General features: G+C 47.2%; 13 non-coding genes across 13 annotated transcripts; all 13 read right to left on the bottom strand.

Annotated features, from left to right (window-relative positions):
- Window positions 1–561: 561 nt before the first annotated feature.
- On the bottom strand, window positions 562–752 carry LOC142261764 (U2 spliceosomal RNA). The gene has a single exon (XR_012729307.1). It is a non-coding gene; the product is annotated as a U2 spliceosomal RNA (small nuclear RNA).
- Window positions 753–1,869: 1,117 nt separating this feature from the next.
- Window positions 1,870–2,060, bottom strand: LOC142261765 (U2 spliceosomal RNA). The gene has a single exon (XR_012729308.1). It is a non-coding gene; the product is annotated as a U2 spliceosomal RNA (small nuclear RNA).
- Window positions 2,061–3,177: 1,117 nt separating this feature from the next.
- Window positions 3,178–3,368, bottom strand: LOC142261766 (U2 spliceosomal RNA). The gene has a single exon (XR_012729309.1). It is a non-coding gene; the product is annotated as a U2 spliceosomal RNA (small nuclear RNA).
- Window positions 3,369–4,485: 1,117 nt separating this feature from the next.
- Window positions 4,486–4,676, bottom strand: LOC142261767 (U2 spliceosomal RNA). Its single transcript, XR_012729310.1, has one exon. It is a non-coding gene; the product is annotated as a U2 spliceosomal RNA (small nuclear RNA).
- A 1,117-nt stretch (window positions 4,677–5,793) lies between these two features.
- On the bottom strand, window positions 5,794–5,984 carry LOC142261821 (U2 spliceosomal RNA). Its single transcript, XR_012729359.1, has one exon. It is a non-coding gene; the product is annotated as a U2 spliceosomal RNA (small nuclear RNA).
- A 1,117-nt stretch (window positions 5,985–7,101) lies between these two features.
- Window positions 7,102–7,285, bottom strand: LOC142261846 (U2 spliceosomal RNA). The gene has a single exon (XR_012729381.1). It is a non-coding gene; the product is annotated as a U2 spliceosomal RNA (small nuclear RNA).
- Window positions 7,286–8,621: 1,336 nt separating this feature from the next.
- On the bottom strand, window positions 8,622–8,812 carry LOC142261769 (U2 spliceosomal RNA). The gene has a single exon (XR_012729312.1). It is a non-coding gene; the product is annotated as a U2 spliceosomal RNA (small nuclear RNA).
- Window positions 8,813–9,929: 1,117 nt separating this feature from the next.
- LOC142261836 (U2 spliceosomal RNA) lies at window positions 9,930–10,125 on the bottom strand. Its single transcript, XR_012729372.1, has one exon. It is a non-coding gene; the product is annotated as a U2 spliceosomal RNA (small nuclear RNA).
- A 1,956-nt stretch (window positions 10,126–12,081) lies between these two features.
- LOC142261770 (U2 spliceosomal RNA) lies at window positions 12,082–12,272 on the bottom strand. The gene has a single exon (XR_012729313.1). It is a non-coding gene; the product is annotated as a U2 spliceosomal RNA (small nuclear RNA).
- A 1,117-nt stretch (window positions 12,273–13,389) lies between these two features.
- On the bottom strand, window positions 13,390–13,580 carry LOC142261771 (U2 spliceosomal RNA). The gene has a single exon (XR_012729314.1). It is a non-coding gene; the product is annotated as a U2 spliceosomal RNA (small nuclear RNA).
- A 1,117-nt stretch (window positions 13,581–14,697) lies between these two features.
- Window positions 14,698–14,888, bottom strand: LOC142261772 (U2 spliceosomal RNA). Its single transcript, XR_012729315.1, has one exon. It is a non-coding gene; the product is annotated as a U2 spliceosomal RNA (small nuclear RNA).
- Window positions 14,889–16,005: 1,117 nt separating this feature from the next.
- LOC142261773 (U2 spliceosomal RNA) lies at window positions 16,006–16,196 on the bottom strand. The gene has a single exon (XR_012729316.1). It is a non-coding gene; the product is annotated as a U2 spliceosomal RNA (small nuclear RNA).
- A 1,117-nt stretch (window positions 16,197–17,313) lies between these two features.
- On the bottom strand, window positions 17,314–17,505 carry LOC142261847 (U2 spliceosomal RNA). Its single transcript, XR_012729382.1, has one exon. It is a non-coding gene; the product is annotated as a U2 spliceosomal RNA (small nuclear RNA).
- Window positions 17,506–18,304: the final 799 nt, after the last annotated feature.

An 18,304-nucleotide genomic window follows, 5' to 3' on the forward strand; every position in this document is an offset into this window, starting at 1 on the left:
TCGGGGGGCATTGTGACAAGCCGCCAGTGTTCCGTGTCTTCATGTTGTGCACTGTTCAAACCGAAAATACATCAACAGGCAGACTACAGAAAAGCTTACTAACAAAGGTTAGAGAGGGGCTTTCTCAGAGGGCTTTTTACAGTTTGTCTATTCCCAATTAGCCGGTTTAGTATACTTAATGAAAGTACTAATTCTTTCATAGGCCGCCCATTCTTAGTATTTGACGTTCAGGTAACAACAGGTAACTTTATTTGGAGTGGAAGCAGAGAGATAACACCAGATGCCAATTGTAGATCCTCTCACACCTGTGGTCACTGCAGCATCTGACTCCACTTTGTCCAAAAGGGATCTATTCCATTCAATTACACATGATCTAGATTAGACTGACAACAAGATACTGCACGGGACATAGCAGAGTTGGTGAAGTTGAGTGGTGATGAGTTTGCTATTTGGATGAATAAAGCAAGTAAAAAGTGTGTTAGATAAAAATTCATTTCAATTCGCTAATCGGGCTAATATGAATCAGGTGAATCGAGTTCTGCTTTTGGAAACTGGGTTAAGAAGGGGTGCACCGTTCCTGGAGGTACTGCAATACCAGGTCAATGCGTGGAGTGGACAGAGCAAGCTCTTTTTCCATCTCCCTGTTCTAAAAATCCATTTAATATATGGTCCCCAGATAGGGGACGTATCAGATATTAAACTGATAAGAACAGATACTACACTTGATCTTAGCCAAAAGGCCGAGAAGCGATAACCAGAATTGGTTTGGGCCTCGAGTGGCACCCTGGCCTATGCCGGACACATCTTAGGGAGAGAGAGCGAGAGGGAGACAAACCCACGCCTACACAAGACATTTTGTCACCCAAGCCAACCCTTGAAAAGGCTGCTTTGCAGAGCAAAAACAAGAAGAATGGTGCGTTTTGCAGCCGCCGCCCACTGCAATGAATCTGAATAACTCCTCCTTTAGGGCGCAAGCAACTCCCCTCCCCCTTGCAGTCTTTCCAATTCACGATACAAAAAGACGGACAGGACAGGTTGCCTGACTTTCCGTCACTGCCACCCTTTGCCATCCTTACCCGTAGAAAGCCCTTTCATCATCCCCAAACCCTAATCTTTTCCCTTTCCTTCCCAGCCCCCAAACCCTGCCCTCTGTACCTTTCTCACCACCCGCTTCCCTTCTCCTGTCATCCCCCTACCACCCGGGAAAAAAAGAGATTGCCCCCTCCTTCCACTAGCCCACCCTCCCACCCAAAGAACAACTTCTTCTGCGCAGCTTGTTTTCTAGGCAGCAGCGCTATTGTGATGTCATCGGGGGGCATTGTGACAAGCCGCCAGTGTTCCGTCTCTTCATGTTGTGCACTGTTCAAACCGAAAATACATCAACAGGCAGGCTACAGAAAAGCTTACTAACAAAGGTTAGAGAGGGGCTTTCTCAGAGGGCTTTTTACAGTTTGTCTATTCCCAATTAGCCGGTTTAGTATACTTAATGAAAGTACTAATTCTTTCATAGGCCGCCCATTCTTAGTATTTGATGTTCAGGTAACAACAGGTAACTTTATTTGGAGTGGAAGCAGAGAGATAACACCAGATGCCAATTGTAGATCCTCTCACACCTGTGGTCACTGCAGCATCTGACTCCACTTTGTCCAAAAGGGATCTATTCCATTCAATTACACATGATCTAGATTAGACTGACAACAAGATACTGCACGGGACATAGCAGAGTTGGTGAAGTTGAGTGGTGTTGAGTTTGCTATTTGGATGAATAAAGCAAGTAAAAAGTGTGTTAGATAAAAATTCATTTCAATTCGCTAATCGGGCTAATATGAATCAGGTGAATCGAGTTCTGCTTTTGGAAACTGGGTTAAGAAGGGGTGCACCGTTCCTGGAGGTACTGCAATACCAGGTCAATGCGTGGAGTGGACAGAGCAAGCTCTTTTTCCATCTCCCTGTTCTAAAAATCCATTTAATATATGGTCCCCAGATAGGGGACGTATCAGATATTAAACTGATAAGAACAGATACTACACTTGATCTTAGCCAAAAGGCCGAGAAGCGATAACCAGAATTGGTTTGGGCCTCGAGTGGCACCCTGGCCTATGCCGGACACATCTTAGGGAGAGAGAGCGAGAGGGAGACAAACCCACGCCTACACAAGACATTTTGTCACCCAAGCCAACCCTTGAAAAGGCTGCTTTGCAGAGCAAAAACAAGAAGAATGGTGCGTTTTGCAGCCGCCGCCCACTGCAATGAATCTGAATAACTCCTCCTTTAGGGCGCAAGCAACTCCCCTCCCCCTTGCAGTCTTTCCAATTCACGATACAAAAAGACGGACAGGACAGGTTGCCTGACTTTCCGTCACTGCCACCCTTTGCCATCCTTACCCGTAGAAAGCCCTTTCATCATCCCCAAACCCTAATCTTTTCCCTTTCCTTCCCAGCCCCCAAACCCTGCCCTCTGTACCTTTCTCACCACCCGCTTCCCTTCTCCTGTCATCCCCCTACCACCCGGGAAAAAAAGAGATTGCCCCCTCCTTCCACTAGCCCACCCTCCCACCCAAAGAACAACTTCATCTGCGCAGCTTGTTTTCTAGGCAGCAGCGCTATTGTGATGTCATCGGGGGGCATTGTGACAAGCCGCCAGTGTTCCGTCTCTTCATGTTGTGCACTGTTCAAACCGAAAATACATCAACAGGCAGGCTACAGAAAAGCTTACTAACAAAGGTTAGAGAGGGGCTTTCTCAGAGGGCTTTTTACAGTTTGTCTATTCCCAATTAGCCGGTTTAGTATACTTAATGAAAGTACTAATTCTTTCATAGGCCGCCCATTCTTAGTATTTGACGTTCAGGTAACAACAGGTAACTTTATTTGGAGTGGAAGCAGAGAGATAACACCAGATGCCAATTGTAGATCCTCTCACACCTGTGGTCACTGCAGCATCTGACTCCACTTTGTCCAAAAGGGATCTATTCCATTCAATTACACATGATCTAGATTAGACTGACAACAAGATACTGCACGGGACATAGCAGAGTTGGTGAAGTTGAGTGGTGATGAGTTTGCTATTTGGATGAATAAAGCAAGTAAAAAGTGTGTTAGATAAAAATTCATTTCAATTCGCTAATCGGGCTAATATGAATCAGGTGAATCGAGTTCTGCTTTTGGAAACTGGGTTAAGAAGGGGTGCACCGTTCCTGGAGGTACTGCAATACCAGGTCAATGCGTGGAGTGGACAGAGCAAGCTCTTTTTCCATCTCCCTGTTCTAAAAATCCATTTAATATATGGTCCCCAGATAGGGGACGTATCAGATATTAAACTGATAAGAACAGATACTACACTTGATCTTAGCCAAAAGGCCGAGAAGCGATAACCAGAATTGGTTTGGGCCTCGAGTGGCACCCTGGCCTATGCCGGACACATCTTAGGGAGAGAGAGCGAGAGGGAGACAAACCCACGCCTACACAAGACATTTTGTCACCCAAGCCAACCCTTGAAAAGGCTGCTTTGCAGAGCAAAAACAAGAAGAATGGTGCGTTTTGCAGCCGCCGCCCACTGCAATGAATCTGAATAACTCCTCCTTTAGGGCGCAAGCAACTCCCCTCCCCCTTGCAGTCTTTCCAATTCACGATACAAAAAGACGGACAGGACAGGTTGCCTGACTTTCCGTCACTGCCACCCTTTGCCATCCTTACCCGTAGAAAGCCCTTTCATCATCCCCAAACCCTAATCTTTTCCCTTTCCTTCCCAGCCCCCAAACCCTGCCCTCTGTACCTTTCTCACCACCCGCTTCCCTTCTCCTGTCATCCCCCTACCACCCGGGAAAAAAAGAGATTGCCCCCTCCTTCCACTAGCCCACCCTCCCACCCAAAGAACAACTTCTTCTGCGCAGCTTGTTTTCTAGGCAGCAGCGCTATTGTGATGTCATCGGGGGGCATTGTGACAAGCCGCCAGTGTTCCGTCTCTTCATGTTGTGCACTGTTCAAACCGAAAATACATCAACAGGCAGGCTACAGAAAAGCTTACTAACAAAGGTTAGAGAGGGGCTTTCTCAGAGGGCTTTTTACAGTTTGTCTATTCCCAATTAGCCGGTTTAGTATACTTAATGAAAGTACTAATTCTTTCATAGGCCGCCCATTCTTAGTATTTGACGTTCAGGTAACAACAGGTAACTTTATTTGGAGTGGAAGCAGAGAGATAACACCAGATGCCAATTGTAGATCCTCTCACACCTGTGGTCACTGCAGCATCTGACTCCACTTTGTCCAAAAGGGATCTATTCCATTCAATTACACATGATCTAGATTAGACTGACAACAAGATACTGCACGGGACATAGCAGAGTTGGTGAAGTTGAGTGGTGATGAGTTTGCTATTTGGATGAATAAAGCAAGTAAAAAGTGTGTTAGATAAAAATTCATTTCAATTCGCTAATCGGGCTAATATGAATCAGGTGAATCGAGTTCTGCTTTTGGAAACTGGGTTAAGAAGGGGTGCACCGTTCCTGGAGGTACTGCAATACCAGGTCAATGCGTGGAGTGGACAGAGCAAGCTCTTTTTCCATCTCCCTGTTCTAAAAATCCATTTAATATATGGTCCCCAGATAGGGGACGTATCAGATATTAAACTGATAAGAACAGATACTACACTTGATCTTAGCCAAAAGGCCGAGAAGCGATAACCAGAATTGGTTTGGGCCTCGAGTGGCACCCTGGCCTATGCCGGACACATCTTAGGGAGAGAGAGCGAGAGGGAGACAAACCCACGCCTACACAAGACATTTTGTCACCCAAGCCAACCCTTGAAAAGGCTGCTTTGCAGAGCAAAAACAAGAAGAATGGTGCGTTTTGCAGCCGCCGCCCACTGCAATGAATCTGAATAACTCCTCCTTTAGGGCGCAAGCAACTCCCCTCCCCCTTGCAGTCTTTCCAATTCACGATACAAAAAGACGGACAGGACAGGTTGCCTGACTTTCCGTCACTGCCACCCTTTGCCATCCTTACCCGTAGAAAGCCCTTTCATCATCCCCAAACCCTAATCTTTTCCCTTTCCTTCCCAGCCCCCAAACCCTGCCCTCTGTACCTTTCTCACCACCCGCTTCCCTTCTCCTGTCATCCCCCTACCACCCGGGAAAAAAAGAGATTGCCCCCTCCTTCCACTAGCCCACCCTCCCACCCAAAGAACAACTTCTTCTGCGCAGCTTGTTTTCTAGGCAGCAGCGCTATTGTGATGTCATCGGGGGGCATTGTGACAAGCCGCCAGTGTTCCGTCTCTTCATGTTGTGCACTGTTCAAACCGAAAATACATCAACAGGCAGGCTACAGAAAAGCTTACTAACAAAGGTTAGAGAGGGGCTTTCTCAGAGGGCTTTTTACAGTTTGTCTATTCCCAATTAGCCGGTTTAGTATACTTAATGAAAGTACTAATTCTTTCATAGGCCGCCCATTCTTAGTATTTGACGTTCAGGTAACAACAGGTAACTTTATTTGGAGTGGAAGCAGAGAGATAACACCAGATGCCAATTGTAGATCCTCTCACACCTGTGGTCACTGCAGCATCTGACTCCACTTTGTCCAAAAGGGATCTATTCCATTCAATTACACATGATCTAGATTAGACTGACAACAAGATACTGCACGGGACATAGCAGAGTTGGTGAAGTTGAGTGGTGATGAGTTTGCTATTTGGATGAATAAAGCAAGTAAAAAGTGTGTTAGATAAAAATTCATTTCAATTCGCTAATCGGGCTAATATGAATCAGGTGAATCGAGTTCTGCTTTTGGAAACTGGGTTAAGAAGGGGTGCACCGTTCCTGGAGGTACTGCAATACCAGGTCAATGCGTGGAGTGGACAGAGCAAGCTCTTTTTCCATCTCCCTGTTCTAAAAATCCATTTAATATATGGTCCCCAGATAGGGGACGTATCAGATATTAAACTGATAAGAACAGATCCTACACTTGATCTTAGCCAAAAGGCCGAGAAGCGATAACCAGAATTGGTTTGGGCCTCGAGTGGCACCCTGGCCTATGCCGGACACATCTTAGGGAGAGAGAGCGAGAGGGAGACAAACCCACGCCTACACAAGACATTTTGTCACCCAAGCCAACCCTTGAAAAGGCTGCTTTGCAGAGCAAAAACAAGAAGAATGGTGCGTTTTGCAGCCGCCGCCCACTGCAATGAATCTGAATAACTCCTCCTTTAGGGCGCAAGCAACTCCCCTCCCCCTTGCAGTCTTTCCAATTCACGATACAAAAAGACGGACAGGACAGGTTGCCTGACTTTCCGTCACTGCCACCCTTTGCCATCCTTACCCGTAGAAAGCCCTTTCATCATCCCCAAACCCTAATCTTTTCCCTTTCCTTCCCAGCCCCCAAACCCTGCCCTCTGTACCTTTCTCACCACCCGCTTCCCTTCTCCTGTCATCCCCCTACCACCCGGGAAAAAAAGAGATTGCCCCCTCCTTCCACTAGCCCACCCTCCCACCCAAAGAACAACTTCTTCTGCGCAGCTTGTTTTCTAGGCAGCAGCGCTATTGTGATGTCATCGGGGGGCATTGTGACAAGCCGCCAGTGTTCCGTCTCTTCATGTTGTGCACTGTTCAAACCGAAAATACATCAACAGGCAGGCTACAGAAAAGCTTACTAACAAAGGTTAGAGAGGGGCTTTCTCAGAGGGCTTTTTACAGTTTGTCTATTCCCAATTAGCCGGTTTAGTATACTTAATGAAAGTACTAATTCTTTCATAGGCCGCCCATTCTTAGTATTTGACGTTCAGGTAACAACAGGTAACTTTATTTGGAGTGGAAGCAGAGAGATAACACCAGATGCCAATTGTAGATCCTCTCACACCTGTGGTCACTGCAGCATCTGACTCCACTTTGTCCAAAAGGGATCTATTCCATTCAATTACACATGATCTAGATTAGACTGACAACAAGATACTGCACGGGACATAGCAGAGTTGGTGAAGTTGAGTGGTGATGAGTTTGCTATTTGGATGAATAAAGCAAGTAAAAAGTGTGTTAGATAAAAATTCATTTCAATTCGCTAATCGGGCTAATATGAATCAGGTGAATCGAGTTCTGCTTTTGGAAACTGGGTTAAGAAGGGGTGCACCGTTCCTGGAGGTACTGCAATACCAGGTCAATGCGTGGAGTGGACAGAGCAAGCTCTTTTTCCATCTCCCTGTTCTAAAAATCCATTTAATATATGGTCCCCAGATAGGGGACGTATCAGATATTAAACTGATAAGAACAGATGAGATTTCATCCGCAATTTTCAGAATCAAGGTAGCCCCGAAGGCCAGCAGGCCACCACACAAAAGCGCAGTGCCTGGGTGATCGCCTCCCGAGCCCAGGAACCACCAGCCACAAAGGGACGTAAGCACCAAAAGGCGCAACAATCCCCGAGGCCAGCGGTCGTGCAAGCCCGGGCCCCTCCCAGCCAAGACCAAGGCAAACCCAATGAAGGGACTACACTTGATCTTAGCCAAAAGGCCGAGAAGCGATAACCAGAATTGGTTTGGGCCTCGAGTGGCACCCTGGCCTATGCCGGACACATCTTAGGGAGAGAGAGCGAGAGGGAGACAAACCCACGCCTACACAAGACATTTTGTCACCCAAGCCAACCCTTGAAAAGGCTGCTTTGCAGAGCAAAAACAAGAAGAATGGTGCGTTTTGCAGCCGCCGCCCACTGCAATGAATCTGAATAACTCCTCCTTTAGGGCGCAAGCAACTCCCCTCCCCCTTGCAGTCTTTCCAATTCACGATACAAAAAGACGGACAGGACAGGTTGCCTGACTTTCCGTCACTGCCACCCTTTGCCATCCTTACCCGTAGAAAGCCCTTTCATCATCCCCAAACCCTAATCTTTTCCCTTTCCTTCCCAGCCCCCAAACCCTGCCCTCTGTACCTTTCTCACCACCCGCTTCCCTTCTCCTGTCATCCCCCTACCACCCGGGAAAAAAAGAGATTGCCCCCTCCTTCCACTAGCCCACCCTCCCACCCAAAGAACAACTTCTTCTGCGCAGCTTGTTTTCTAGGCAGCAGCGCTATTGTGATGTCATCGGGGGGCATTGTGACAAGCCGCCAGTGTTCCGTCTCTTCATGTTGTGCACTGTTCAAACCGAAAATACATCAACAGGCAGGCTACAGAAAAGCTTACTAACAAAGGTTAGAGAGGGGCTTTCTCAGAGGGATTTTTACAGTTTGTCTATTCCCAATTAGCCGGTTTAGTATACTTAATGAAAGTACTAATTCTTTCATAGGCCGCCCATTCTTAGTATTTGACGTTCAGGTAACAACAGGTAACTTTATTTGGAGTGGAAGCAGAGAGATAACACCAGATGCCAATTGTAGATCCTCTCACACCTGTGGTCACTGCAGCATCTGACTCCACTTTGTCCAAAAGGGATCTATTCCATTCAATTACACATGATCTAGATTAGACTGACAACAAGATACTGCACGGGACATAGCAGAGTTGGTGAAGTTGAGTGGTGATGAGTTTGCTATTTGGATGAATAAAGCAAGTAAAAAGTGTGTTAGATAAAAATTCATTTCAATTCGCTAATCGGGCTAATATGAATCAGGTGAATCGAGTTCTGCTTTTGGAAACTGGGTTAAGAAGGGGTGCACCGTTCCTGGAGGTACTGCAATACCAGGTCAATGCGTGGAGTGGACAGAGCAAGCTCTTTTTCCATCTCCCTGTTCTAAAAATCCATTTAATATATGGTCCCCAGATAGGGGACGTATCAGATATTAAACTGATAAGAACAGATACTACACTTGATCTTAGCCAAAAGGCCGAGAAGCGATAACCAGAATTGGTTTAGGCCTCGAGTGGCACCCTGGCCTATGCCGGACACATCTTAGGGAGAGAGAGCGAGAGGGAGACAAACCCACGCCTACACAAGACATTTTGTCACCCAAGCCAACCCTTGAAAAGGCTGCTTTGCAGAGCAAAAACAAGAAGAATGGTGCGTTTTGCAGCCGCCGCCCACTGCAATGAATCTGAATAACTCCTCCTTTAGGGCGCAAGCAACTCCCCTCCCCCTTGCAGTCTTTCCAATTCACGATACAAAAAGACGGACAGGACAGGTTGCCTGACTTTCCGTCACTGCCACCCTTTGCCATCCTTACCCGTAGAAAGCCCTTTCATCATCCCCAAACCCTAATCTTTTCCCTTTCCTTCCCAGCCCCCAAACCCTGCCCTCTGTACCTTTCTCACCACCCGCTTCCCTTCTCCTGTCATCCCCCTACCACCCGGGAAAAAAAGAGATTGCCCCCTCCTTCCACTAGCCCACCCTCCCACCCAAAGAACAACTTCTTCTGCGCAGCTTGTTTTCTAGGCAGCAGCGCTATTGTGATGTCATCGGGGGGCATTGTGACAAGCCGCCAGTGTTCCGTCTCTTCATGTTGTGCACTGTTCAAACCGAAAATACATCAACAGGCAGGCTACAGAAAAGCTTACTAACAAAGGTTAGAGAGGGGCTTTCTCAGAGGGCTTTTTACAGTTTGTCTATTCCCAATTAGCCGGTTTAGTATACTTAATGAAAGTACTAATTCTTTCATAGGCCGCCCATTCTTAGTATTTGACGTTCAGGTAACAACAGGTAACTTTATTTGGAGTGGAAGCAGAGAGATAACACCAGATGCCAATTGTAGATCCTCTCACACCTGTGGTCACTGCAGCATCTGACTCCACTTTGTCCAAAAGGGATCTATTCCATTCAATTACACATGATCTAGATTAGACTGACAACAAGATACTGCACGGGACATAGCAGAGTTGGTGAAGTTGAGTGGTGATGAGTTTGCTATTTGGATGAATAAAGCAAGTAAAAAGTGTGTTAGATAAAAATTCATTTCAATTCGCTAATCGGGCTAATATGAATCAGGTGAATCGAGTTCTGCTTTTGGAAACTGGGTTAAGAAGGGGTGCACCGTTCCTGGAGGTACTGCAATACCAGGTCAATGCGTGGAGTGGACAGAGCAAGCTCTTTTTCCATCTCCCTGTTCTAAAAATCCATTTAATATATGGTCCCCAGATAGGGGACGTATCAGATATTAAACTGATAAGAACAGATTTTTGATTTAATGAAGCTTTCCAAAGCACCGCAAAAATGCATGACCGAAGTCACACCAAAAACAGTGCAAAGGCTAGGATTCGTGTGGACCCCTCCGTGAGAAGAGGATCCCCAAAAATCAACCCCGTCCCTCCGAGCCAGAAGGCCACAGCGAGGGTCAGGGATCTTCGGTGCTCCCCCAAGCCGAAGCCTGGTTGAGCCTTGTTGTTGCTCCCAGCGTCCACCGAGGCATCTTACCCAAGTGGAGTAGGGAGCTACTAGTCGTTGGTTTCGCAGCCGAGACTGCCCGGACCGTCAACCGGTGTTGGTTTCTCAGCCCAAGGCTGACCGGACCTCCAACCGGGTGTTGGTTTCTCAGCCCAAGGCTGACCGGACCTCCAACCGGGTGTTGGTTTCTCAGCCCAAGGCTAACCGGACCTCCAACCGGGTGTTGGTTTCTCAGCCAAAGCTGACCCGGACCTCCAACCGGGTGTTGGTTTCTCAGCCCAAAGCTGACCGGACCTCCGACCGGGATTATAAAAATTTCCCCTCTTAGCCAGAAGGCCGGGATAGGGCAATATGCTTGGAAAGTATGAATAGGCAAGGCGCGGCGTGCGACAGAGTCTGAGGCTTACCAGGGTCCCAAACTAGCAAGTTCAGACTCCCTCCAGGGTGTCCATTCCTGGGGCACATTGCACCATAACCCCCACACTTACTCAGTCTAATAGCCTCGATCCTGGTAGGGCCATGGTTTCCTCTAGATGGATATACTATCCTCCCAAAGTACTAACAAGCGCAACCTTCCAGTGTGCATTGCATCATTGTACTAAGGTGGCCGGAGCCTTAAACCACCTTTTCGAACGATACTACACTTAATCTTAGCCAAAAGGCCGAGAAGCGATAACCAGAATTGGTTTGGGCCTCGAGTGGCACCCTGGCCTATGCCGGACACATCTTAGGGAGAGAGAGCGAGAGGGAGACAAACCCACGCCTACACAAGACATTTTGTCACCCAAGCCAACCCTTGAAAAGGCTGCTTTGCAGAGCAAAAACAAGAAGAATGGTGCGTTTTGCAGCCGCCGCCCACTGCAATGAATCTGAATAACTCCTCCTTTAGGGCGCAAGCAACTCCCCTCCCCCTTGCAGTCTTTCCAATTCACGATACAAAAAGACGGACAGGACAGGTTGCCTGACTTTCCGTCACTGCCACCCTTTGCCATCCTTACCCGTAGAAAGCCCTTTCATCATCCCCAAACCCTAATCTTTTCCCTTTCCTTCCCAGCCCCCAAACCCTGCCCTCTGTACCTTTCTCACCACCCGCTTCCCTTCTCCTGTCATCCCCTTACCACCCGGGAAAAAAAGAGATTGCCCCCTCCTTCCACTAGCCTACCCTCCCACCCAAAGAACAACTTCTTCTGCGCAGCTTGTTTTCTAGGCAGCAGCGCTATTGTGATGTCATCGGGGGGCATTGTGACAAGCCGCCAGTGTTCCGTCTCTTCATGTTGTGCACTGTTCAAACCGAAAATACATCAACAGGCAGGCTACAGAAAAGCTTACTAACAAAGGTTAGAGAGGGGCTTTCTCAGAGGGCTTTTTACAGTTTGTCTATTCCCAATTAGCCGGTTTAGTATACTTAATGAAAGTACTAATTCTTTCATAGGCCGCCCATTCTTAGTATTTGACGTTCAGGTAACAACAGGTAACTTTATTTGGAGTGGAAGCAGAGAGATAACACCAGATGCCAATTGTAGATCCTCTCACACCTGTGGTCACTGCAGCATCTGACTCCACTTTGTCCAAAAGGGATCTATTCCATTCAATTACACATGATCTAGATTAGACTGACAACAAGATACTGCACGGGACATAGCAGAGTTGGTGAAGTTGAGTGGTGATGAGTTTACTATTTGGATGAATAAAGCAAGTAAAAAGTGTGTTAGATAAAAATTCATTTCAATTCGCTAATCGGGCTAATATGAATCAGGTGAATCGAGTTCTGCTTTTGGAAACTGGGTTAAGAAGGGGTGCACCGTTCCTGGAGGTACTGCAATACCAGGTCAATGCGTGGAGTGGACAGAGCAAGCTCTTTTTCCATCTCCCTGTTCTAAAAATCCATTTAATATATGGTCCCCAGATAGGGGACGTATCAGATATTAAACTGATAAGAACAGATACTACACTTGATCTTAGCCAAAAGGCCGAGAAGCGATAACCAGAATTGGTTTGGGCCTCGAGTGGCACCCTGGCCTATGCCGGACACATCTTAGGGAGAGAGAGCGAGAGGGAGACAAACCCACGCCTACACAAGACATTTTGTCACCCAAGCCAACCCTTGAAAAGGCTGCTTTGCAGAGCAAAAACAAGAAGAATGGTGCGTTTTGCAGCCGCCGCCCACTGCAATGAATCTGAATAACTCCTCCTTTAGGGCGCAAGCAACTCCCCTCCCCCTTGCAGTCTTTCCAATTCACGATACAAAAAGACGGACAGGACAGGTTGCCTGACTTTCCGTCACTGCCACCCTTTGCCATCCTTACCCGTAGAAAGCCCTTTCATCATCCCCAAACCCTAATCTTTTCCCTTTCCTTCCCAGCCCCCAAACCCTGCCCTCTGTACCTTTCTCACCACCCGCTTCCCTTCTCCTGTCATCCCCCTACCACCCGGGAAAAAAAGAGATTGCCCCCTCCTTCCACTAGCCCACCCTCCCACCCAAAGAACAACTTCTTCTGCGCAGCTTGTTTTCTAGGCAGCAGCGCTATTGTGATGTCATCGGGGGGCATTGTGACAAGCCGCCAGTGTTCCGTCTCTTCATGTTGTGCACTGTTCAAACCGAAAATACATCAACAGGCAGGCTACAGAAAAGCTTACTAACAAAGGTTAGAGAGGGGCTTTCTCAGAGGGCTTTTTACAGTTTGTCTATTCCCAATTAGCCGGTTTAGTATACTTAATGAAAGTACTAATTCTTTCATAGGCCGCCCATTCTTAGTATTTGACGTTCAGGTAACAACAGGTAACTTTATTTGGAGTGGAAGCAGAGAGATAACACCAGATGCCAATTGTAGATCCTCTCACACCTGTGGTCACTGCAGCATCTGACTCCACTTTGTCCAAAAGGGATCTATTCCATTCAATTACACATGATCTAGATTAGACTGACAACAAGATACTGCACGGGACATAGCAGAGTTGGTGAAGTTGAGTGGTGATGAGTTTGCTATTTGGATGAATAAAGCAAGTAAAAAGTGTGTTAGATAAAAATTCATTTCAATTCGCTAATCGGGCTAATATGAATCAGGTGAATCGAGTTCTGCTTTTGGAAACTGGGTTAAGAAGGGGTGCACCGTTCCTGGAGGTACTGCAATACCAGGTCAATGCGTGGAGTGGACAGAGCAAGCTCTTTTTCCATCTCCCTGTTCTAAAAATCCATTTAATATATGGTCCCCAGATAGGGGACGTATCAGATATTAAACTGATAAGAACAGATACTACACTTGATCTTAGCCAAAAGGCCGAGAAGCGATAACCAGAATTGGTTTGGGCCTCGAGTGGCACCCTGGCCTATGCCGGACACATCTTAGGGAGAGAGAGCGAGAGGGAGACAAACCCACGCCTACACAAGACATTTTGTCACCCAAGCCAACCCTTGAAAAGGCTGCTTTGCAGAGCAAAAACAAGAAGAATGGTGCGTTTTGCAGCCGCCGCCCACTGCAATGAATCTGAATAACTCCTCCTTTAGGGCGCAAGCAACTCCCCTCCCCCTTGCAGTCTTTCCAATTCACGATACAAAAAGACGGACAGGACAGGTTGCCTGACTTTCCGTCACTGCCACCCTTTGCCATCCTTACCCGTAGAAAGCCCTTTCATCATCCCCAAACCCTAATCTTTTCCCTTTCCTTCCCAGCCCCCAAACCCTGCCCTCTGTACCTTTCTCACCACCCGCTTCCCTTCTCCTGTCATCCCCCTACCACCCGGGAAAAAAAGAGATTGCCCCCTCCTTCCACTAGCCCACCCTCCCACCCAAAGAACAACTTCTTCTGCGCAGCTTGTTTTCTAGGCAGCAGCGCTATTGTGATGTCATCGGGGGGCATTGTGACAAGCCGCCAGTGTTCCGTCTCTTCATGTTGTGCACTGTTCAAACCGAAAATACATCAACAGGCAGGCTACAGAAAAGCTTACTAACAAAGGTTAGAGAGGGGCTTTCTCAGAGGGCTTTTTACAGTTTGTCTATTCCCAATTAGCCGGTTTAGTATACTTAATGAAAGTACTAATTCTTTCATAGGCCGCCCATTCTTAGTATTTGACGTTCAGGTAACAACAGGTAACTTTATTTGGAGTGGAAGCAGAGAGATAACACCAGATGCCAATTGTAGATCCTCTCACACCTGTGGTCACTGCAGCATCTGACTCCACTTTGTCCAAAAGGGATCTATTCCATTCAATTACACATGATCTAGATTAGACTGACAACAAGATACTGCACGGGACATAGCAGAGTTGGTGAAGTTGAGTGGTGATGAGTTTGCTATTTGGATGAATAAAGCAAGTAAAAAGTGTGTTAGATAAAAATTCATTTCAATTCGCTAATCGGGCTAATATGAATCAGGTGAATCGAGTTCTGCTTTTGGAAACTGGGTTAAGAAGGGGTGCACCGTTCCTGGAGGTACTGCAATACCAGGTCAATGCGTGGAGTGGACAGAGCAAGCTCTTTTTCCATCTCCCTGTTCTAAAAATCCATTTAATATATGGTCCCCAGATAGGGGACGTATCAGATATTAAACTGATAAGAACAGATACTACACTTGATCTTAGCCAAAAGGCCGAGAAGCGATAACCAGAATTGGTTTGGGCCTCGAGTGGCACCCTGGCCTATGCCGGACACATCTTAGGGAGAGAGAGCGAGAGGGAGACAAACCCACGCCTACACAAGACATTTTGTCACCCAAGCCAACCCTTGAAAAGGCTGCTTTGCAGAGCAAAAACAAGAAGAATGGTGCGTTTTGCAGCCGCCGCCCACTGCAATGAATCTGAATAACTCCTCCTTTAGGGCGCAAGCAACTCCCCTCCCCCTTGCAGTCTTTCCAATTCACGATACAAAAAGACGGACAGGACAGGTTGCCTGACTTTCCGTCACTGCCACCCTTTGCCATCCTTACCCGTAGAAAGCCCTTTCATCATCCCCAAACCCTAATCTTTTCCCTTTCCTTCCCAGCCCCCAAACCCTGCCCTCTGTACCTTTCTCACCACCCGCTTCCCTTCTCCTGTCATCCCCCTACCACCCGGGAAAAAAAGAGATTGCCCCCTCCTTCCACTAGCCCACCCTCCCACCCAAAGAACAACTTCTTCTGCGCAGCTTGTTTTCTAGGCAGCAGCGCTATTGTGATGTCATCGGGGGGCATTGTGACAAGCCGCCAGTGTTCCGTCTCTTCATGTTGTGCACTGTTCAAACCGAAAATACATCAACAGGCAGGCTACAGAAAAGCTTACTAACAAAGGTTAGAGAGGGGCTTTCTCAGAGGGCTTTTTACAGTTTGTCTATTCCCAATTAGCCGGTTTAGTATACTTAATGAAAGTACTAATTCTTTCATAGGCCGCCCATTCTTAGTATTTGACGTTCAGGTAACAACAGGTAACTTTATTTGGAGTGGAAGCAGAGAGATAACACCAGATGCCAATTGTAGATCCTCTCACACCTGTGGTCACTGCAGCATCTGACTCCACTTTGTCCAAAAGGGATCTATTCCATTCAATTACACATGATCTAGATTAGACTGACAACAAGATACTGCACGGGACATAGCAGAGTTGGTGAAGTTGAGTGGTGATGAGTTTGCTATTTGGATGAATAAAGCAAGTAAAAAGTGTGTTAGATAAAAATTCATTTCAATTCGCTAATCGGGCTAATATGAATCAGGTGAATCGAGTTCTGCTTTTGGAAACTGGGTTAAGAAGGGGTGCACCGTTCCTGGAGGTACTGCAATACCAGGTCAATGCGTGGAGTGGACAGAGCAAGCTCTTTTTCCATCTCCCTGTTCTAAAAATCCATTTAATATATGGTCCCCAGATAGGGGACGTATCAGATATTAAACTGATAAGAACAGATACTACACTTGATCTTAGCCAAAAGGCCGAGAAGCGATAACCAGAATTGGTTTGGGCCTCGAGTGGCACCCTGGCCTATGCCGGACACATCTTAGGGAGAGAGAGCGAGAGGGAGACAAACCCACGCCTACACAAGACATTTTGTCACCCAAGCCAACCCTTGAAAAGGCTGCTTTGCAGAGCAAAAACAAGAAGAATGGTGCGTTTTGCAGCCGCCGCCCACTGCAATGAATCTGAATAACTCCTCCTTTAGGGCGCAAGCAACTCCCCTCCCCCTTGCAGTCTTTCCAATTCACGATACAAAAAGACGGACAGGACAGGTTGCCTGACTTTCCGTCACTGCCACCCTTTGCCATCCTTACCCGTAGAAAGCCCTTTCATCATCCCCAAACCCTAATCTTTTCCCTTTCCTTCCCAGCCCCCAAACCCTGCCCTCTGTACCTTTCTCACCACCCGCTTCCCTTCTCCTGTCATCCCCCTACCATCCGGGAAAAAAAGAGATTGCCCCCTCCTTCCACTAGCCCACCCTCCCACCCAAAGAACAACTTCTTCTGCGCAGCTTGTTTTCTAGGCAGCAGCGCTATTGTGATGTCATCGGGGGGCATTGTGACAAGCCGCCAGTGTTCCGTCTCTTCATGTTGTGCACTGTTCAAACCGAAAATACATCAACAGGCAGGCTACAGAAAAGCTTACTAACAAAGGTTAGAGAGGGGCTTTCTCAGAGGGCTTTTTACAGTTTGTCTATTCCCAATTAGCCGGTTTAGTATACTTAATGAAAGTACTAATTCTTTCATAGGCCGCCCATTCTTAGTATTTGACGTTCAGGTAACAACAGGTAACTTTATTTGGAGTGGAAGCAGAGAGATAACACCAGATGCCAATTGTAGATCCTCTCACACCTGTGGTCACTGCAGCATCTGACTCCACTTTGTCCAAAAGGGATCTATTCCATTCAATTACACATGATCTAGATTAGACTGACAACAAGATACTGCACGGGACATAGCAGAGTTGGTGAAGTTGAGTGGTGATGAGTTTGCTATTTGGATGAATAAAGCAAGTAAAAAGTGTATTAGATAAAAATTCATTTCAATTCGCTAATCGGGCTAATATGAATCAGGTGAATCGAGTTCTGCTTTTGGAAACTGGGTTAAGAAGGGGTGCACCGTTCCTGGAGGTACTGCAATACCAGGTCAATGCGTGGAGTGGACAGAGCAAGCTCTTTTTCCATCTCCCTGTTCTAAAAATCCATTTAATATATGGTCCCCAGATAGGGGACGTATCAGATATTAAACTGATAAGAACAGATTTTTTTTTTTTTTTTTGAAGGATGAGTTTGAAAATAATAAAGAGACCGCCTCTCGTTGCCCAGGTAACTGTCCGTCACAAGAGGGCTATGACATCCTACGATGCACACTCCCCCAAGGCCAGCAGTTGTGCAATACCCTGGCACCTTTCAGCACCAACCAAGGTAGTACCCTCCCAAACTACACTTGATCTTAGCCAAAAGGCCGAGAAGCGATAACCAGAATTGGTTTGGGCCTCGAGTGGCACCCTGGCCTATGCCGGACACATCTTAGGGAGAGAGAGCGAGAGGGAGACAAACCCACGCCTACACAAGACATTTTGTCACCCAAGCCAACCCTTGAAAAGGCTGCTTTGCAGAGCAAAAACAAGAAGAATGGTGCGTTTTGCAGCCGCCGCCCACTGCAATGAATCTGAATAACTCCTCCTTTAGGGCGCAAGCAACTCCCCTCCCCCTTGCAGTCTTTCCAATTCACGATACAAAAAGACGGACAGGACAGGTTGCCTGACTTTCCGTCACTGCCACCCTTTGCCATCCTTACCCGTAGAAAGCCCTTTCATCATCCCCAAACCCTAATCTTTTCCCTTTCCTTCCCAGCCCCCAAACCCTGCCCTCTGTACCTTTCTCACCACCCGCTTCCCTTCTCCTGTCATCCCCCTACCACCCGGGAAAAAAAGAGATTGCCCCCTCCTTCCACTAGCCCACCCTCCCACCCAAAGAACAACTTCTTCTGCGCAGCTTGTTTTCTAGGCAGCAGCGCTATTGTGATGTCATCGGGGGGCATTGTGACAAGCCGCCAGTGTTCCGTCTCTTCATGTTGTGCACTGTTCAAACCGAAAA

This window comes from Anomaloglossus baeobatrachus, unplaced genomic scaffold (assembly GCF_048569485.1).
Source record: "Anomaloglossus baeobatrachus isolate aAnoBae1 unplaced genomic scaffold, aAnoBae1.hap1 Scaffold_2391, whole genome shotgun sequence".
Taxonomy (NCBI): Eukaryota; Metazoa; Chordata; class Amphibia; order Anura; family Aromobatidae; genus Anomaloglossus; species Anomaloglossus baeobatrachus.